The sequence below is a fragment of the Rattus norvegicus genome, chromosome 5 (genome assembly GCF_036323735.1).
Source record: "Rattus norvegicus strain BN/NHsdMcwi chromosome 5, GRCr8, whole genome shotgun sequence".
NCBI classification, from domain to species: Eukaryota; Metazoa; Chordata; class Mammalia; order Rodentia; family Muridae; genus Rattus; species Rattus norvegicus.
In genome coordinates, this window is record NC_086023.1 from 71,919,955 (window position 1) to 71,941,252 (window position 21,298).

Genomic DNA, 21,298 nt, shown 5'->3' on the forward strand with positions numbered 1-21,298 from the left:
CAACAGATAGAGGGCTTATATCCAAAATATACAAAGAACTCAAGAAGTTAGACCGCAGGGAGACAAATAACCCTATTAAAAATGGGGTTCAGAGCTAAACAAAGAATTCACAGCTGAGGAATGCTGAATGGCTGAGAAACACCTAAAGAAATGTTCAACATCTTTAGTCATAAGGGAAATGCAAATCAAAACAACCTTGAGATTCCACCTCACACCAGTGAGAATGGCTAAGATCAAAAACTCAGGTGACAGCAAATGCTGGCGAGGATGCGGAGAAAGAGGAACACTCCTCCATTGTTGGTGGGATTGCAGACTGGTACAACCATTCTGGAAATCAGTCTGGAGGTTCCTCAGAAAATTGGACATTGCACTACCTGAGGATCCAGCTATACCTCTCTTGGGCATATACCCAAAAGATGCCCCAACATATAAAAAAGACACGTGCTCCACTATGTTCATCACAGCCTTATTTATAATAGCCAGAAGCTGGAAAGAACCCAGATGCCCTTCAACAGAGGAATGGATACAGAAAATGTGGTACATCTACACAATGGAATATTACTTAGCTATCAAAAACAATGCCTTTATGAAATTCATAGGCAAATGGATGGAACTGGAAAATATCATCCTGAGTGAGGTAACCCAACCACAGAAAAACACACATGATACGCATTCATTGATAAGTGGCTATTAGCCCAAATGCTTGAATTACCCTAGATGCACAGAACAAATGAAACTCAAGACAGATGATCAAAATGCGAATGCTTCACGCCTTCTTTAAAAGGGGAACAAGAATACCCTTGGCAGGGAATAGAGAGGAAAAGATTAAAACAGACACAGAAGGAATACCCATTCAGAGCCTGCCCCACATGTGGCCCATACATATACAGCCACCCAATTAGACAAGATGGATGAAGCAAAGAAGTGCAGACTGACAGGGGCCGGATGTAGATCGCTCCTGAGAGACACAGCCAGAATACAGCAAATACAGAGGCGAATGCCAGCAGCAAACCACTGAACTGAGAACAGGACCCCTGTTGAAGGAATCAGAGAAAGAACTGGAAGAGCTTGAAGGGGCTCGAGACCCCATATGTACAACAATGCCAAGCAACCAGAGCTTCTAGGGACTAAGCCACTACCCAAAGACTATACATGGACTGACCCTGGACTCTGACCTCATAGGAAGCAATGAATATCCTAGTAAGATCACCAGTGGAAGGGGAAGCCCTTGGTCCTGCCAAGACTGGACCCCCAGTGAACGTGATTGTTGGGGGGAGGGCGGCAATGGGGGGAGGATGGGGAGGGGAACACCCATAAAGAAGGGGAGGGGGAGGGGTTAGGGGGATGTTGGCCTGGAAACTGGGAAGGGGAATAACAATCGAAATGTAAATAAGAAATACTCAAGTTAATAAAGATAAAAAAAAAAGAGGTCATGACCCTCAGGTTGAGAACCTCTGCAGTATCCAAAATTCATAAACCCACAAAAGTCCAGCATATGTGAAAGGAGCTACAATATAATGAGTTTAAATGGGCAGGTGCATATGTATAGCTCTCCACCCCTTGAGTTCTGGAATTTATATTCCACCCAGGTCACACAACTTATGTGATCCTTGGGAACCAGTAAGGAAATCACTGCCAATCATATATGTCATTAGTGGGTGATTTTTAGTGTATTAGACAAAATGACTATAAATTACAAACGTAACGTTTTCTTTCTATACATCACTTTGGAGACCTTTGAGGGACAGGTTATGGAAAGCTTCTCAGGCCTAAGAAGCAAGGAACACTCACGTCTTTAATGTCCGTGAGCAATTCCCAAAGCAGAGGGGCTGCCCATGGGATATAGCTGCACCTGGGCCAGCCTGAAGTCTAGCCAGTATCTTAGGACCCAGACTTGGCTGCGCATAGATTGCTGGTTTATTTGTGCTCTGGAAGAGTTCATTTGAGGTCTTCATGAACTGTTGGTTTGAGGGACACCGCTTTCTTCTTCCCTAAGCTGTTTCTGGTTTAAGAGCAGATGTCTCCAGCCTCTCTGGGTGATAATTTTCCTCTCAGAGCTGGGCTGCCTGTCCCGTGCAATGGGACAGAATAGGAGAGCTTTGCCCCTCCATAAGATATACTTTGTACCCTCCCTCAGCTCCCTGCCCTGTCCATCCTTAATTAGATCTTATTATTATTTATTTATTTATTTATTGTTGTTGTTGCTGAGTGTGTGCACATGTCATATGCAGGAATGTGCATGTCACAGAACACATACAGAGGTCAGAGGTCAGCCCTATGGAGGTGGACCTTGGATCAAACCCAGGTTCCCAGGTCTGAGTGTCAGGGAGCACTTTGTTTACCAAACTACCATATCACGTCCATCTTTGATGGCTAAAGTTGCCATGTGCCTTGGATCTAGCTCTCTGGCCAGGCCTCTCCTATAATGCCTTTACCTCTCAGCTCTAGAAGATTCTGCTTCACTACAGCTGTATCAGATTCCATGAAACTGCTCAGGGAAGAGACCCGGGATATGGAACGGAAAGCCATGCCAGGAAGTTTGGTAAAGCAGAGCAGGTCGAGCCCCGGAGACTCGGTGGACACACACCTGAGGCTTAGGTGACTCCCAGCTCCCTGCCAGACTCCTGACTTGGAATATGTGCCATGCTTCTCACATAAAAGAGACGAGACCTCAGTCAAGTAAACCTCAAATAGAGTTCTTCAGACTAATGAGGTACCTAGAGGCCCAGAGGGCTTAGCCAATCAGTTTCCCAGACATCCTCCCCCCTACCCCCTCCTGAAAAAGGTATTTATTTAATCTCGGGCCCATCCTGAGAGGTGGAGTATGGTTTTCAGATCCATTTTCCACCATGACTGTTTAGAACCATGGACTGCCTCTATTCATCAAGATCCACCACGGGAAGCCATGAAGAAGGCCTTCGACTACAGAACTGCAGCCTAATCTCTTGTAGAAGGCCTCTCTGCACTCCCAACCACACCCACCACCAAGTCTGCCTCTGCCAAGATAAAGATAATCATCCTGGCTGGGACAAGCAGAAGCTCCCCTCTCCCTCAGCCCTGGGCTATACGCTGCCCACAGCCTGTGGTTCTCACTCCGTTTCTCTGCTCTTACGAGTCTCGCAGCAGTGCGTGCATGTCCAAGAGTCTGAGAACCCCATGGTCCCGGCCTCATCGCAGGCTCACGGACCCCTGAAACAACTCCAGCTTTCCCACATCTCAGACTGTGCAGTCCCACCCACTGAGTGGCATTGCTGCATCTGCCCTGATAAGCACAGCCAAACTTCCCTGCCTTTCGCCCCCAAGTGCCATATCCTGTGGCGGAGCAGACTCAGGCCTACAACCCTACACCCAGATACTCACTGTCATGGGTGACTATTTTTCAGTCCCTGCAGAAGGCCCTTCTTCCCCACACCTCCTTAGGATAGCTTCATTCCAATTCTCCAATAATAGCATGGCAACCAGAACAGGAGCCTGCGCAGACGGGAATGACTAGACAAGTCTACTTCCTGCCTGAAAACCATGTGCATACACAGGCCCGCCATTTTAGTCCATACCGCGTTACACCCATCACCGCAGCCTGCCAAGTTCCCATCCCATGCACTGTTTCCCCTTACTCTGTAGGAAGGCTTAAAGAAGCCTACTTCAGGGGGTTTGATTTTTGCCTGTCTGTGATTTCTACAGCTGGCTGAACCAGTTGCACTAAGAGGTGGTTAACATCAAGCGCCACTGGCCCTAAGAATGGCTGGCAGCCAGGCCTTTTTGAGGAGCTCTGGCTCCAGCTGCTGAGCTGTAGGAGGGGCTGTTAGTGCCTGCTGCTCACTGCCGGAAGAGTGTGGGGAACATTGTGCGCACATCGAGCTTGGCCGATGAACAGTGCCCGAGACCTGCAAATATTAACAAAGCACACTCCCTTTCCGTGATTTCTACCTCTTTATTTAAAATAAAACAAAACAACAAACAAGCAAACAAACAAACCCCACGTCACTCAGCTGATCGGCAGTCAAAGAGTGTGCCGCCTCAGTGTGCGTCCCTTTCCTGGAGATGCTTCCAGTCTCATGAGCATCGCAGTAGAGCCAATGTGTCTTGTTTTAAATACTCAGAGCTAGCAGATTGCAGTTCCCTTAAATCTTCTGCTCTACCCCAACCTTTTCACTGTTTTTTATTTATTTCTTCTTAATCTAGGAGATCGTAATTTCTCTCCCTTCCCTCTCATCATATCTTCCATGAATTTAAGTCTCCACAAAGATTACACAATGTGATTTCCTTCCAGTTATTTCCCCTTGACTCAGCACTTGCACTCGAGAGAAGAGAATTCACAGTTCCGTTGCCTGTTTGAAATGAGGGGAAGAAAACCACAGAGCGTAAAACACAATGTCAACTCACTCTTTTTTTTAAATTTTTTTATATAGCCAGAAAAGCAAACCACAATTTAACATTTCAAAAAATTACCTACCATACCAGCTTCCCGTGATTAAGAACAAGGCGCCAATAAGCACACTTTGTATTTCACCCCAGCATCTGATACATATTTTCCTTCCAGCCAGCGAATAACCGGCTTTGCAGTCACGTTGGCAACTTTTTGGAAGGTATTTATCATTCCGGAGGAACTCGCCAAGGAAAAACCGGAGTGATTGCTGGCAATGTCTGGGGCACAGAGGGAGAATAGGAAGAGCAAAGGATTTACAATCAGAAGCAAATCCATCCAGCTGCTACCTGTGTGACTTGGCAAGTCCTTTGCTAATGCTGAGCCTTAGGGCTCTTATACCATGGTAATTATAGAACCACCACTGATCAGGTCGGTTACGGCATCATTGTAATTATCAAAGCAGTAAATGCACGTGAAAAATCTTCTGTAAGACATAAACAGAATGCCATATGTATGTGTGTATATGTGTGTAATACTCGTATTTAGTAATATATATAGTACATATTGCAAATTAGAGTAAAATAAAGCTTTTGACATCACAGCTCAAATGAGTTTTTCAAATTCCAAGTCTGACTTGCATATATTTCGCTATATGTACCAGGCTTTTTTCAGTGCACATAAGTGGTCAGCACAGAGAGGTGGAGAATGCCTATACTGTCTGGCTGCTAGAGATGAGCCGTCACATTCATCTTTTATCCCAAGGACATTGTGTCATTATCAAGAAATGACAGTAGCATGTGAAGAAAGAACTTAATTTGTAATATCTGGTGCATTGAAATCTCTCTCATTTCATGTCTCTAGAATAGAAAATGAACTTGCCCAGTCTGAGAGTCACAGTGAGACTGTAGCAATCCGGCATGAGACTGGCCTGGGTGGCACTCCTGCCTCTGACTCCCAACTTGATACAGTTACTTGAACACCCAGCTACAGTCTAAAACTAGAGACTGTAATAGTTTCTGAAGTAGAGCTGTCTATAAGAGTGAAATGACATGTGTAATTCTCCATAGAAACATGAATTATTGTTACTAAAACACTGATGTGAATGTGGTTCTCCTTCCTAGAGCTCCAGTTAAATATGAAGAAAGAAGACAGTGAGGGCATGAGACTTCCTCTTACTTCACTCTGCACTTCCCACAACAGATGCAAGTTCTCAGGATGTATGACCTTTAGACCCCTGAGCTTCTTCAAATGATACACTAAGGAGGAACTTTTCCCTACTTGGCCATTCTGAAGAATGAGAGAAATTAACAACAAAACCAAAGGCCAGGCTAAGCAGAGAAAGGTTCTTGGGAGAATAGTCACATACATGGGGGTGGGGACCTCTAGAATTGGAAATAATTATCTACTAGATTTCAGACAGCATTGGACAAGGGCAGCAGGCCACTCATGTTGTCTGCAGACAGCTCGTTCTCCACTACTACTCAAGGCCACTGCTGGAAGGGGGGCCTGGACTTCCAATTTGAGGGCAAAAGTTGAGAACAGATTAAAGACTCTGCACACCTCTACTAAGTGATTTAAACAGAACTGTAAGTATTATTTTCAATCAAGAGAACCATCAGAAATGTCCAGTGTAGTCCTCGGGGTCATGGGATGCCTTTCAGAACCCAGGCAGAGGAGATAAGTGCTTAACCACAAGGACACCACAGTCCCATGACAGAAGTGGAAGTAAGAGGCTCCTGGTCGGTCTCCAAGAAGCTATCAAAATGCTTTGCTTGTGATGTAAGGGCGTTTGTACACCTGCCACATTCAGAGAACATCCACGCCAGGTTATGGCTGTATCATGTAAGAAACAGGTTCTACCTCTTACCTGTCTGTCTATGTCCCCCAATTCCATCATTAGAAGAAAAAAGAAAAGATCCAGGCAGTGAGCAAAGTTATATTATGGGATTGCGGGATTGCCTCCATCCCCCACCACCAAGAAGAGTGAGGTTAGGCATGGAGGAGTCTCTCAAGTCAATGAATCCTTGAAGGTTTATTTTTAGGCTGGCTGTTTTGACATTGGAAAATGAAACTATTACCACCTGAAAGACGGGAGTGTCTGGAACTTCATCCAGGAATGAAGAGAAAGACTCCTAAGAGAGATGGTCAGAAGGCACAGAGACTCTTAAAAACATAAACTCTTGTCCTTTGTTGGTGTTAATTTTTACGCAGCTATAAGATGGTCCATCTTTCTGGTCTATGACATGATTTCTTACAGGTGATTTGCATGGTTGGATGGGTCATCTAGCCAGCGAAGGTAAATCACTTCAGTTACTGTTTTTGTGAGCTCATTAAGCACATCTCTTAGCTTCTGCAAGAAAACAGTGTGGTCATCACATTCCCCTATCCAGCTGAAGGTTTACATCTTTGATCAGTCCTGGTCCCCATCACCACTGCCTCAGCCTCTTGGAACCACCGCTCTACTCTGATGTGAGGAGTTCCATGTAAGCATAAGATCACATGGCTTTTGTGTCACAAACCTGGCTTATTTCACTTAACATAATGTTATTGAAGTCATTCATGTCACAAATGACAGTGCTTTCGTCTTTAAATGCCTGAATAATTTTCCTTGTGTGTGCATCTACATGTGAGTGCTTGCATCATTTTTTCTTCTGTTGGTAGATACCAGTCACGATTCATGTCTTGCCTGTTGTAATAGGTTACACGGTGAACATAGATGTCTTCGTGACATATTGTCTTCATTTGCCTCTGAGATTTCAGTGACCCACTGACCTACTGATCCATTAGCCCAGCTCCTCTCCCAACTTCTTTTCTAAATGGTCTACAACTCTGAAAACTTACAAATTAGACTGTAGATTTTATTTTACATACACACTAAATAATGACAGAATTAGGCTAATTAGCAAGTCTACTGCCTTAATTTTGATCATTTCTCTATGAAGACCACACTAACAATCATCTCCAGCTATTTTAAGATACACAGTGCGCATCATGTTAATCCAGTACAAACAGACTACAGACTACCATATGCTGTCTCATATGTAGTCTTAACAGTTAATCTCATTGCCTTTAACCTTAAAACAGTGAGAGGTCACTGGTTGGTGGCGGAGTGGAAGGAGGTTGGTCAGTAGGTCCTAAGTTATTTTAATCTGAAGGATAAGTTCTGGTGCTCTGTGGCCTTCTAAGTGGGTATAGTGGTCACCCACACTTCACTCTAGTCCTGTGATTTATTTTGTTACTATTGACTTAAGTTTCTTAACTATAATGGATCTTAACCTTGTATCATGATCCATGATTTGAATGGATTTTTACTAATTCTATGGGTTGACGGTTCTTTTACACAGAATTTTCTATCGTGATCTTTTGTGTTGCTTTTCTTGGGCAGGGTTGGTGGTGGGGGGCATCTAGAATTAACCTAAGTGTCAGTTGGCAGATAAATTGAGAATGGAATGCATATTTTATAATATTTACACAGGCAGACACAGACATACACAGATACACACACACACACACATACACACACACACACACACACACACACACACACACACACACACACACCAGTAGAATGATATTCAGCCTTCCAAAAGAGAAGTTATGTGAAATTATGACTTAACTGACAGGCATTACACTAACTCTAATATGAAGAGTGTGGTAGGAGCTCACATATGGTATCTTCCAAAGCTGAATTCACAGAGAGAACAATGGGTACCAGACATGGAAGCAAGAAACAGAAAGCTGTTTGCCAAAGGACACATTGGTTCAGTTAGAAAGAAGGAGTCACTTCTAGAGATTTCTTGTACAGAGTTGTGACTGTAGTTAATAACGTAATGCGTGTTTGAAAGCTGCTAACAATACATCTTAAATATTGTCGATATGAATGGAATTAAACATATGAGACGTTGGATATGTTAAGTGGTTAAATGAACTTGACTCAGTAGTTATCTGTTGTACACATAAATCAGAACATTGTTTTATAAACTATAAAAATACATGGGTTTTTTTTTGTGAACTACGCCTTGTAAAGCTGAAAATAAAATAAACTGTTGAACACATCTTTTTTTTTTTTTCGGAGCTGGGGACCGAACCCAGGGCCTTGCACTTCCTAGGTAAGCGCTCTACCACTGAGCTAAATCCCCAGCCCCTGAATACATCTTTTAAAACATTGAATACAGGGCCAGCAAGCTAGCTTAGCAGATAAAAGTGCTTGTTGTGTAAACCTGGAGACCTGAGTTCAAACCCCAGAGGCCACATAAAGTTAGAAGGAGAAAAGCTAGAAGGAAGCTGCCCTGTGACCACATGTGCTCCTTCGGGCATGCCTACCCCCCACATATATCACTCACATACACAACACTAATATATGAATAAATGACACTTCACCAAATAGAGCCCTGATTATCAGCTCTATCCCTCGATTCATTAACCTAGTCCATTTTGCAGAAATATTTCAAGGAATAACTTCATTTTTCCCCTTAAATAATTATGACCCTTATTATTGAAAAACATTGCTTCGTTATTATCAGGTCAAATGGTGATGGAGATTTAAAACACACTTTACTTTCATATTTTTTAATTGCCCAGAGTTTGGAAAAACCTGTCCTATGTAATTGTAGGCATTTGAGATTCCTAGATCCGTAATTAAAAACCATGGGTGACGGTATCCGCTGGTGCTTTAGTAGAACGTGTGGTACAAATCAGTAGATTTGTATTTCCCTCTGAAGGTCTAATTATGGAAGAGCTGCTCTTTAGAAATCAGACAGTGATGTACTCAGAACCCAGAGGAAGAGGCAGAGTGCTTCTCACTGAGATGCCCACTGTCTAGCCCCTAAGTGGCAATCAGATAGCAGTCTGATTTCTCAGCATCCAGAGAGCGAACATTTTCTACTTTGAGTTTCAAAAGTCTGGGGACCAGAGATGTTATCATGTCAATCACTCAGCCACCAGCTATCTCATGAGGAGGGGAGATAAACAAAGTTCATTTGCAGGCAAGCCACATAGACAAACTCCTGTCATTTTTTTTTTCTTCTCTGAAGTGACCTTTCTTCACATACAGCCAGGGACACAATGACACCATTGGGAAGTAGACGTGGCTGGTTCTTTCTCTAATAGAGCTATTATGAAGTAGCAATCATGTAAAATGTTCCTGACATAATGAAAAATATATAAAGGGACTTAAGTGCTCTCATTCTGGATCTTGTTATGACAAATGAATTACCTCAGCGGAATGAAGGAAGGGATTGATACGGAGTGCAGGCTGCATGGCAGGTGAATTACATTTGTTTGTTCTCCAAAGGATGCCATTGTCACCTGGCAGAAGACCAGGAAGTTTGGGTCTGTTTGAGTGCTTTCAGCCATGGTCCTGAGCAACAAAGCACTGAAATCCTCAGAGCACCCTTCATGGTTAAGAAGTTTCATGATATTAAACCTGGGCCAAGCCTTAGGAGGTCAGCAGAGCACTGGCCCTACATTCTAGACCACCCATAGAGTGTCTATCACAAATGGTTGTTTCCCCTTGCTTCTGTGCCAGTCTTGATATAGATGTAGAGGTAGAGGTAGAGGTAGAGGTAGAGGTAGAGGTAGAGGTAGAGGTAGAGAGAGAGAGAGAGAGAGAGAGAGAGAGAGAGAGAGAGAGAGAGAGAGATCTCACAGCATAGTAATATTCCATGATATGTACCACATTTTCTTTATTCTTAAATGGGCTCCCATCTTATGGCTGATCGTAGTGGCCAATTTGTTAAACCACTTTGGCTCCCAGCAGTTCCCATGCTCACACCTGCCCAAAAGCTCTCTGGATTTGAGAATGAAAGACACACACATGCCAGCTAATTTCGATATGACTTGACTAGCTCGGTTGCTCGACATTTCTAAACCTTCCCGTAGCTAGCAAACACTTCCCTCCGGTATTCCTGAGTAAACATCTTAAAACCTTTATTTCTTCTCTGCTACCCCAGGGGGTATCAATCTCTGCTATCCAAAGAGGCAGCTAGGGCCATTTTCCCAAATTCTTCCATGACTGATTGCTTTCTTTTCTACAACTCTTATATCTGATCCTTCTCCCTCCCAGTCATGGTGATTCTGTCTCCTGGACCCTCACCCTGGCAACCTAAAAGTCCCGCCTCCAATATTCTGCCCAGCCATTGGTTGTATGGTAATTCTTTATCATCAATGGAAGCCATCTGGGAGCAGGGACCCTCAGGTCTGGAAGTGCGGCTTTTTAGGAGTCCAGAAGCATTAGAACCAATTCCCAACAGCTGATTATAAATCCTACCCCTAAGAACATAGGAGGACAAATTTTCTCTGCATTCCTTACGTCTTCAAGGTACCTCTCCTGGAGAGAAATTGTGGGAAGATACAGTAATTTTAATTTCCATCCTCGGAGGGACAGCATCTTGCTTCAGTAGAAGTTGCATCATTTTGCATCCTCGTGGGTTCTGATTGCTTCATCTCTTTCACACTTACTTTCTCCTTGCTTGCCAATCACCGTCCTCGCAGGTATGAAGCAGTGCATTATTTTGGTTCTGGTTGTCATTTCTCTAGTGATTGGCGATGCTCGGCGTGCTTCTGTGCAGCTGCCGGCCTCTTGCGCATCTTCTCTGCAGACAGGACTACTCAAGGGTTTTGACTATTAAGCTCGTCTTACAAAATCTAATTTAGTAATGTGTTGCTTCGTTTTCAAATATCAGAGATTTCCCTAGTATTTTTCTGTATGTTTTAAACTTGCATCTATAACAGCAGTGAATACTCCCTGTACGATTTTAACTCTTTTAAGTTTGTGAATATTTCACTGAGTTATGACATGGGTACTTGAAAATGCTCAGAATTTACCAAATATTGCATATACTTTAGAAGTCGGTTATGCCTGCTCAGCTCAGGGTAGCTCAGGCCTTTCATATACTCTCTTGGTTTTCTGCCTACGAGTCTTCTTAGTTGACAATGGGCATTTACATTTCCGACTTCAGTTCTAGACTTGTATATTTCTCCTTTTCCGTCTGTGAGTTTCTCGACACAGTATTGCAACTTTGTTCTTTGATACATTGAGGGACCTTTTGAACTATTTGCCTACTGTTGAATTTCTCACAGAATCCCCCTCTCCGCACCGTGACTGTCCTCGGGTGCTACTCAAATGTTCAGACAGATTTCACAGGTGATTTTGAGGCTCAACTCCGGGTTTGGCTGAGGCATCTTAATGAGTATGAATATTGGATATAGCACGGTCAGATTCCTTTCTTAACAACAGAGGTGATACTCAGCCCAAATGCACATCTGCCAAAGAATTTGGTCACCTACAGGAAGAGAAGGCCACGGAGTCCTTCTTTCATGGTGAGTCATATCATTACATAATTTTCAAGTCGTTAATGCTTTAACCCCATTCAGAGAAGTCATTATTTAAATGAATCGTCTAGCTTATGACTACATTCTTTTATTCTGAATTCTCAGAATAGTTTTATAAAGTAAATATTGATATATCCCCTCCGTAATAACAACAACCACTGTGGCAAACATGAAGGGATAAAATACTTTGTAGTTAAGATTTAAAGGCAGGTAAACGAGAAGACGTACAAAATCAACTAACTTGGACCCAGATACTGGACCACCAATCAGGGAGTATGCATGGGCTAGCCCGAGGTCCATAATTGCTATAAATTTGTAGCAATTATGCAGCTTGGTCTTTATGTGGATCCCATAACAAGTGGAGTGGGGGCTGTCTCAATCTCTGCTCTCTGCCACTGAATCCCCTCCCCTACCTGAACTGGTTGGTTGGGCCTCGGTGGGAGAGGATGTGTCTAGTCCTGCTAGGACTAGATGTCCCAGGGAGGGGTGATACCCAAGGGTGGATCCCCTTCTCTGAGGAGAGGGGGGGAGGAGCAATGGGGAAGGGATGGATTTGTAAAGGTGGGACTGGGAGAGAAGGGGGAGCTATGATCTGACTGTAAAGTGAATTAAAAAAATAATTTATTGGGGGAAAAAGACAGGTAATACAGAGAAATTTTATGTAGTAATGTAACATCAGGTGCCACATCTAAGGCAAAGAGTATTTGATGGAGTTCTCATAAAAGTTTAATTTCATGAGGGGCTTATATCTTCCTTACATAATTGGGTTTCATCCTAACCTCAAAATCTAAAACTATGAATGGACATACTTGAAAACAGTTAAAGTAATTCAGGGAGAAAAGAAGTCAGACTCAAGTAGGTTGGTGAACATTTTTCAAGGCTCCTGAGATCTGTGCTAGCAGACATTTTATAGTAATAGAAGTAAGTAACCCCCAAACTAAACTGCTGACTAAAGAATCAAAATGCAGAGGAATAGGAGAGGTGAGTTGGGAAAGGAGAAATTGCATCAAATGAAAATTAAAACAATGCAAATAAAAGGATGTACGTGGCCACAATGATTATAAATGCATGTGTGTAAGTCAGCTAGGGTTCCTGGGTGCTTTATACAAGAGGAAATTACTTCTTTGTGGCTCTTAAACCTGGGGAAACCAAAGCTAAGACGCTGCCTGGTGCCTGGTGAGCTCTCCTCTTAGCCTGCAGTTGTCCTTCAGTGATAGTCAGAGCTCTGGTGTCGCTTAGTCTCCCTTGAGAGCACCAGTCCTATCACACTTGTGTTCTATCCTTAAGATTGCTTTTAACCTTAATAAGACCTCTCTAATTTCTGCCTCTAACACAATTACAATGGGGTTAGAGCTCTAACATATAAATGGCAAAATGAGCAACACCGTCTGTAGAAACTGTGCTGTCTGAAGAATTAAATGAGTTATCAGGCCGACAATTAATCAACCATACATAAGTTATCTGGATTTCATTCATCAAGAGGTAAATTTGAGGTATGAATCTGTCTGCGACTCTTTTTCTGCTAAATAGAGTCAGCCAATTGCCAACTATCTAGCCCTGTTTACCTCCTCACATGTCTCTTTGCATGTTAGCCTATTTGCCGAAAAAGCATGTACATACATATTGCACGCTATCATCATTTTTCTTCTGCTACCTGGCTTGTCTGTTTGGTTTATTTGTTTGTTTTTAATTTGTCCACAGAATGGATGGAAGAAGAGAGAACTGAGAAGGGATAGGACATGTTTGCCATGCCTCTATCCAGAAGGAATAATTGTCATTGGGTGGTTTTTCTTGAAAGTCTCCAAGCTAAGTCGAAAAGCATGAGATTATATTTGGGATTGATTTTTGCTTCTGCTCAATCTTTCTCTCCCACAAAGATTAAACCTATAGTCATTGCAATGATTCTCAATCAAGCTTTATGTACTCCTGGTGGTTCTTAGAAGTCCCCTGTAGTTCCTTTCAATGGCTGATGTACATCCTTGGTTCTCAGAATGATTTTTAGGTGTTATTGTCAGTGGGCTTTCTGAGTCGTTTATAGTGGAAAAACGGTACTGAGAATGTTAGAATCTGAATCAATTTGATTTCTCCTTAATGCTCCTATTAAAGTCCTGGTAGAAAAACCTTCTCTCACAGAGGAACCTTGTGTGCTTATTATTCCCCTCATACCGCAGACCAACCCCAGTCTCTTAATTGTCCTTGCTGTGCTGTTCACTTTTGATCTTTACCCTCATGCCAGTCATTAAGGGATGGTTCCCATGCATTAAGTTCACAGGATAGAACAAACTAATGACCTCACAGATATTTTTCCCTCGTGTCTCTTGGTCTTGTCTGATAGCCTTTCAGAATGTGTGCCCTTGACACACTTTAATACCAAGGTAAATTTTAATGAGCAATTAATCATCTTTGCTCAACTCCTCATTTGCCCTGCACATTAATTTTGTGCCAAGAATTTCTCTACAGTATTTCCACTTAAAACCTCATCTCTCTTCTTCCTTTCATTACTTTTGGCCTTGGTGAAACTCTAAAGACACACCATAGGCAAATTGTTGAGACAGTTCTGGGGAGGTGGGGGAGAAAGAAACAGAAACAAAACACTATCCAGCACACTCTTTATCTTGTCTGATGTCACAACACCAATAAAGTTTTCCTCCTAATTCACTTTTACCTTTTATACTAATTCCAACTAATTCCACAAGTTGAATGGCATCATAAAATAGTGGACCGAAAAGAAAAGAGAAAAGAAAAAGCCATTAGAATCAGAAAGAAGAGTTGGAATTTCGTCTATCGCTTCTCTCATGTCTATATTTTCTCCAGGCTTCCGCTTCTGTGTGCCACGTGGCTTCCTAGTACCAAACATGGAGCTGGCTGTCTTCTCAGTGCAGAGTCAGTACAAGATGTTTTGTTTGGAAAGGTGACTATTAACGTCTTTTTCTTAACCACATCTACTTAGCTACATACAACTCCTTTTTTTTCTTCATCTTTTTTTCCCCCATCTTTATTAACTTGAGTATTTCTTATTTACATTTCGATTGTTATTCCCTTTCCCGGTTTCCGGACCAACATCCCCCTAGCCCCTCCCCTCCCCTTCAATACGGGTTTCCCCTCCCCATCCCCCCCCATTACCGCCCTCCCCCCAACAATCACGTTCACTGGGGGTTCAGTCGTGGCAGAACCAAGGGCTTCCCCTTCCACTGGTGCTTTTACTAGGCTATTCATTGCTACCTATGAGGTTGGAGTCCAGGGTCAGCCCATGTATAGTCTTTGGGTAGTGGCTTAGTCCCTGGAAGCTCTGGTTGGTTGGCATGAGCTTGAAGGGGCTTGAGACCCCGTATGTACATACAACTTCTAATCTAACTGTTGGAAACATGATTCTATTAGGCACTTGGCTTGCTGGACCCATGAATAGATAAAGAGAATGGTATAGTGGGAGCCAGAAAAAGGATAGCCACGTGGGAATTTATGAGGCCATTGTGGCTCATTTATTTTAAATGCAATACGAGCACCCAGTAAGTTGCAGTTGGCGCACTACTAAATAAGCATACCCCTCCCTGCACGTGGGTTGGAAATGGCTGACTTCCACTCACTTTTCCTGTATGTTAGTAGGTATTCCTGTAGCTAGATAGGGATTGATCATTGGCCAAATCCCAGCACGGCACAGTTGTGACCCCTCCCCCACACACACACACTACTAAGTTCCTTGTTAAATGGAGGCTAACTGGTGAGTGCCTCAAGAGGAGCAATTTCTTTAGAAGAAAGAACACTAGCAAGATGGAGCAGAGTCTGGTAGTTTTGGGGTCACAAATGCAATCCTACATAAACAGGTGAAAGAAAAGCCAGGTATGAGGAACAAGGAATCACTAACGTAAACTCACATACAGGGTCAATGCCAAACCTCTCCAGTGGAAAACTCCCTTTGTGAAGTCTTCTGCCGTTAAGAAAGGATGGTTTGGGGCTGGAGAGATGGCTCAGCGGTTAAGAGCACCCGACTGCTCTTCCAGAGGTCCTGAGTTCAATTCCCAGCAACCACATGGTGGCTCACAACCATCTGTAAAGAGATCCGATGCCCTCTTCTGGTGTGTCTGAAGACAACTACAGTGTACTTATATATAATAAATGAATAAATCTTAAAAAAAAAAAAGGATGGTTTGTGTCACGCGGAATTTTGCTTGCCCTGCTCAGCATTGAGAACTATGCTAATTGTTAATAAATCAGCAAAAAGAATCCGCCTGTCCCTGAGGAGAAATTAGGCAAACACGGGTGGGTCCACAGTCATAGACAATAAAAGATAAATATAAATAAAATTAAATCCATCACATTTTAAATAAGATTCAAGGCAGGCAATAAAAATGTCGTTTTCCCGATTCCCCCTTGTGGTGGTTTGAGTAGGATTGGCTCCCATAGAGTCATGTGTTTGAATGCTTGGCCACAACAAGTGTCACTGTTAGGAGGTGTGGCCTTACTGGAGGAGGTGTGGCCTTGTTGGTAGAAATGTATCACAGTGTAGGTGGGCTCTGAGGTCTCCTCTGCTCAAGCCCTGCCCAGTGCCAAAGATAGTCTCCTCCAGATTGTCTGTGGAAGACAGTCTCCCGGCTGCCTTCAGATCAAGATGTAGAACTCTCCCCTCCTCCACCCCATGTCTGACTATAGGCAGCCAAACTTCCTACCATGACAATAATGGACTGAACCTCTGAAACCATAAGCCAGTGACAATTATGTTTTCTTTTATAAGAGTTGCTTTGGCCATGGTGTCTCTTAACAGCAATAAAATCTAAACTAAAACATTCCTCCATGTACTATTTGTGGGACAGGCTACTGTATCACATTGGCATAGTACAGTGATAGATTTCTGTAAGTCTCACACAATTCTGTCACTGCCTCCCAACCCACCTCAGGGATGTTTCTTTAACTGTAAAACCTGGTCACAGAGTGACTGAATAGTCTTTTGTTGGAGTGTCCCTGAGATGAGAATTTTCAATAACTATTTCATGTGGTTCCCCCACACACTGTGGTGGGAGCACTGTTTCACCCACTCCGTGAATCAAAGTGTTTCAACTCCCATTGCTTCTTCCCAGACCCTGACCCAGTATATGTTATTTTTATAGCATTTTAGCCATAATTCTAGACACACATTTATACTCTGCTTAAGTGATTCATAACAATGTTCCTGTTGCTAGTCTTTTTAATAGTCATTTTAATGGCTACGCGTTACTTTATTGTGATATAAAGCATATTCTGTTACTCAGTTAATCATTTGCAATTATTTTGTTTCCCAAAATTCTTCTTTATCTGCTTTTTGGGGTTAAATATGATAAAGTCCTAAAAAAATGGGCTTTGCTGGGTCAATGATTTGGCCCCAATTTTTTAACAGCTTGACAGAAATATATGCACAATGTCCATGAAAGTCAGCAGTTACACCTCCCCCTCATAAAACAAAGCATAAAAGCTGAAACATTGAAAGATATTTAGTCAGATGCAGAGAGAACGGTGGGAGAGGGCAAGAGACACCAAAACCCTGAAGGTTCCACTGTGTGAGAGAAGCTTCCTGCTATACAAACTACAAAGGAAATCCCATGAAGTCAAGACATCATATCTCATATTTTCACGAACTTGAAAAAAAACATGTCCCCCATATTCTCACCGGTGCGCTGGCTTCTGACCCTTACTGTGTCTGTCTGCCTCCCTAGCTCGAGTCACAGAGACCACCTGTGATTTTCACTCTACCTTCTAAACGGTAAATACCTAACATTTCTTGCTACATTGGCGTTCTTACTCCTATAACCTGCTTACTAGCTTTACCTAATTCAGCCTTGAACAGTATGAACTAGCAGTCTCCTTAAAGCAGCTGCATTACAAATTGTTGTTTCTTGTTTATGTGTATTTTTAAGCCAATTATATTTTTTGATATTGAGATGTTTTCAAATGCTTAAAAATACTTCTCTGCCAGAGCCTTACTGATACAAATTAAGATGCTTGCAGTTAACCATTAGACTGAACATGGGGACCCTAGTGCAGAAGTTAGAGAAAGGACTGAAGGAGCTGAAAGGGTTTGCAACCCCATAGGGAGAACAACAATATCAACTTACCAGACCTCCCCCCCAAGAGCTCCCAGGGACTAAACCACCAACCAAAGAGTACACATGAAGGGACCCATGGCTCACACTGCATATGTACTGGATGATGGCCTTGTTGGGCATCAGTGGGAAGAGAGGCCCTCGGTCCTGTGGAGGCACGTTTTCCCCAGTGTAGGGGAATGCCAACATGTTGAGGTGGTAGAGTTGGGTGGGAGTGGGAGCATCATCATAAAAACAGGGGGTGGGGATGAGAGAGAGAGGGGAAAGGGATAACATTTGAAATGTAAATACATAAATTATCCAATAAAAATAAAATAAAAAAGAGAAAAATATTTCTTTTCTCTCTGTAATTTATTCCTTTACTGTTTTTAAAGTTAGGCAGGCATTCCTCAAATAAATGCAGAATACATGTTAACCTATACGTAAAGGATTTTATTTTTTGTTTTTAATTATGCCTATATGTGTCTGTGAGCAGGTTTGTAGATGTATGAGCAGTGCCCATTGGGACAAAAAAGGGGGCATCAGAGCCAGTGTTATGATTGAGAACTGACTTATATGGGTACTAGGTACTGAACTCCAGTCTTCTGCTGTTATTGGACTCACAAAACAAGTTGAGAAAAATTGCTTCCTTTAAAGAGTATCTAAAGCTGACGTCATTATGAGTTTTTCAAAGTTTACTGCAAAAGTCACCTCTGACTGAGAATTTCCTTTTTGGGGTATTTTGAATGGCAGTCTCAGCATGTTTAAAGGATGTTCATGTTCTTGTATATTCTAATAATGAATCTTAAACTTGATTCCAAAACTAGTTTGAGGCTACAGAAGAGTTTCATGTGGGAAGGAATGGTAACATGATTGGACTTAATAACTGTTGAAACCTCAGCTGAACAGATATGCAACTAAGTCATTGGGGAAGACACAATGAGAACACAGTGGCAGGGGACCAGTGATAAGGCTGTGTGTGTGTGTGTGTGTGTGTGTGTGTGTGTGTGTGTGTGTGTGTTTGGGTGTGTGTGTGTGTTTGTGTATGTGCATGTGTTTGTGTGTGTGTGTCTGTTTTTGGGTGTGTGTGTTTGTGTGTGTGTGTGTGTCTGTTTTGGTGTGTGTGTGTTTGTGTGTGTGTGTCTGTTTTGGTGTGTATGTGTGTTTGTGTGTTTGTGTGTGTGTGTGTGTGTGTCTGTTTTTGGGTGTGTGTGTTTGTGTGTGTGTGTGTCTGTTTTGGTGTGTGTGTGCCTGTTTTGGTGTGTGTGTGTGTTTGTGTGTTTGTGTGTGTGTGTTTGTGTGTGTCTGTGTCTGTATTTGGGTTTGTGTGTGTGTGTGTTTGTGTGTGTGCCTGTGTTTGGGTGTGTGTGTTGTTATGACTATTGCTGTTGTGAGTGTGTTCAGTTAGGATTGTACACATGTGTTTCTGTATCATTTCAGTCTAGTTTATTATTCTAGAAGCTTAGGATAGAGTTTGATGCTTCTGTAGAACTTTGAATGGTAAAATTTTCATACCACAATGTGAACTGAGCAAGTAAAAGAAACAAGTCTACAGCCATCAGTACACAACTCAGGCAAAATCTGAGTAGGCAAAGGCCATGTAGTGAGATGAAGGCCTACTTCCTAATCTGGAGCCCTTTCTCTGAGTTTCTGATCTTTCTCTAAACTCTCTAAGTTTTCAATTCCTCCACATGTCTCAGCATGACCCAGGAAAGGCAACTGTCTTGGATTTACCCACTTCATAGGCAGTTCTCCAAGTGCAAGCCCTGTTATCTAGAGAAGCCACTCAGGGCCTTAATAAGGTCATCAGTGGTGCACCTGTACCCCTGAAACCCACAGATGTACAGAGGTGAGAGTTCAAACACAGCTTTAAAAACTCAAGTGTCAAGATTCCCTGGTAATGGTCAGCAGTACATTGTGCAAAGCAAGTTTTCTTCATGATGGTGCCGTTAGGTGAAGCCAGTCAGAATCACTATTGATGAAAAACGAAGAGTTCCACATCCTTCTTTTTCCAGAACCTAGATATTGTTGTATAGAACAGGCTAGAAAAGTTGTCTTTCTCTACCTGAGAAATAATTAGTGCTATTAAGAATAAAATCCCATCATTATCTTAATGAAGCCTCAAGATCGATTATTTGGGAGAAGCCTTAATTAAACTAGTCTAGCGATCAAAGTCTTGTTCCAGACCCAGCAGCCATATTAGTCTTTGAGCTGTATTAATTTAAAAAATACTTAGAATACTGCATAAAACTGTATGAGTGTGTGGTTGTGCAGGCACACACTGCACACGTGTGTGTGCACGTGTGTGTGTGTGTGTGTGTGTGTGTGTGTGTGTGATAATCTATAATTAAGTGTTTTGTCTTGAGAGCTCTACTAAGCCAGGAAGAGGTCAGTTCCTGTCTTGAACTCCTTCATAAAGAGTTAAGCTTAATTATCTTATAATTGTGTTGGAAACCCAAGCAGAGTTTGCTCTTGCAGAAACAGCAGGATGGTGCTGCATCTCTGTGGGGTGCAATGTGGATAAGAATCTCCTTTCAAATTGCATAGCAAACCATGGCAGGAGACAAGCCACACTATACTGTGTATTGGTCTTTAGCTTTTGGAATTTTTTAAATCAATTTTTATACCTATAAATATGCATTGTCTTAATGCTGATTTTCATGGACATTTTAATAAAAGAACACCATTAAAGCATGCAGCAAATGAACTTGGGGTTTAAGAGAAATTTGCCTGTAGGCACAATCCCAGGGTGTCATGGGAAATTGACTTTCTCATTTAATTTAAATTTAAAAATGTAGTTTATGGGGAAACTCACTAAGAGAAAGCGTCTCATTAACCGGAGCATCCAATGGGACTGAATTATGACTTCCTAATATAGACACAAATACAGATTGATTCTATTGTTAATTTGAAGATTCACCCTGTGATTATTTATTCCTTTGAATTTAATCAAGGTCATTTAAGTCCCCCAAACTGTATTCCCAAAGGCTATAAGTACAGTCAGCTAGGGAGCTGATATTCTTAGGAAAGTGTTTTATGAGAGTTCCCATGTACTAGGGCTCTGACTGTGCTAATGATACACATTACTTCTGTTTCATTAATCTTACTTTCTGCTATCCACTGGAATCATGTGTCTTTTTGCCACTTACGTTCTTTCCAACCATCCTCCCCTTCTCGATCCGGCAAGTAATATTTATTGAGCACATACTCAGTATTAAAACTATTATCCAAGACATTCGTGTTCTCCTCCAATCTTTATCAATTACCAGGGGGTATTACTATACCCGTTTTTAAAATGGAAACCCTGAGATTTCACAGAGTTTAAAGTAAATGGTCATGTAAATTTGTCTTTTGATTTAACTTCATGACTCTACTCTTTGACATTTTTCTTCATTTGGACCAGTCCTAGTCCCAAGAGTGTTCTCTCTAGGATGTTTTTTTCCCCCACACTTTTTATATACTCTTATCTTTTAAAATTCGCCTTCACATGTCCTTTTCATTTCACGCCCTTACATGTAAAGTAAAACAAATCTATCATATTGATCAGCTT

The 21,298-nt window shown here is 42.2% G+C and overlaps 1 protein-coding gene across 1 annotated transcript in view; it reads right to left on the bottom strand.

Moving 5' to 3' along the window:
* The window catches only part of LOC134478972 (large ribosomal subunit protein eL29-like), a 520,011-nt gene that overhangs the window by 443,689 nt on the left and 55,024 nt on the right, over positions 1–21,298 (bottom strand). The gene's annotated exons all lie outside the window — the stretch shown is intronic.